Below are 1,251 nucleotides of genomic sequence, written 5' to 3'. Positions count from 1 at the left end.
TTCAATTGACGGCAAAACAATCATTTGCTGCCAACCTCCTGCTTCAAACGAATTGGACGTCTACCAGTGCTAAACTTGTCTTAACTGACGGCAGAAGCATAAGAAAAGACCTTTCATTGCCCCTACCAAGATGGCCGCCTTGAAGCGACATTCCTATCAAAGTCAATGTATTGACATTCAAATTAAGTCAGAACTAGCTAATTTCAATGTTTGCTTTCATAAACTCATTTCAATTGTCGGCAAAAGCAGGAAAAGACCTTTCATCGCCCCTACCAACATGGCCTTAGGGTGGGTGGCCATGTTAGTAGGGGCAACCTTCCCATCAAAGTCAATGCATTGACATTTCTAACTAGCTTATTTCAACAAAATTTTCAAAGATTTGATCAATGTCACCGCATTGGCTATTCACTCATCTGCCATCGACGGCGCTAGATGTTCAATCTATTTGAAGTGAGGGGGTTGACAGCGAAAGAACAAATGTTCATTCTCCGCTAACTTTCCGCTTCAAACGAATTTGACGTTTACTCGTGCTGAACTCATTTCAACTGATGGCAGAAGCATGAGAAAAGACCTTTCATTGCCCCAACCAACATGGCCGCCTTGAGGCGACGTCCCCATCAAAATCAATGTACTGACATAAAAGTTAGGTCAGAAGACCTTTCGTCGCCCCTACCAACATGGCCGCCCACCATAAGACCATGTCGGTAGGGGCGACTTTCCTATCAAAGTCAATACATTAAAATCCAAATTAAGTCATAACTAGCTTATTTGACCCTGTTGGCTTCTATTGAGGGCGCTAAACATCCAATCCATTTGAAGTGGGGGGTAACAGTGAAAGAACAAATGCTGCCAACCCTCCTGCTTCAAACAGATTGGACATCTATTAGACGTCTATTACCGTTAAGTCATTTCAATTGACAGTAGAAGTATGAGAAGACCTTTTATTGCCTATACCAACATGCCCGCCGTGAGGCGATGTTTCCGTCCAAATCAAAGGCTGGCGGCCATGTTGGTAGGGGCATCCTTCCCATCAAAGTCAATGCATTGACATTTCTGTTCTCATTTCAACAAAGTTTTTAAAGATTTAAACATTGTCACCACATCGGCTATTCACTCATTTTCTGCCGTTGGTAGATGTCCAATCTATTTGAAGTGGGAGGGTTGGCAGCGAATGAACAAATGTTCATTCACTGCCATCTTTCCGCTTCAAACGGATTGGATGTCTACTCGTGCTAAACTCATTTCAACTGA

The sequence above is a fragment of the Corythoichthys intestinalis genome, chromosome 7, assembly GCF_030265065.1.
Source record: "Corythoichthys intestinalis isolate RoL2023-P3 chromosome 7, ASM3026506v1, whole genome shotgun sequence".
In the NCBI taxonomy this organism is placed as follows: Eukaryota; Metazoa; Chordata; class Actinopteri; order Syngnathiformes; family Syngnathidae; genus Corythoichthys; species Corythoichthys intestinalis.
The sequence above is the reverse complement of the archived record's forward strand: the minus strand, read 5'-3'. Positions refer to the sequence as shown.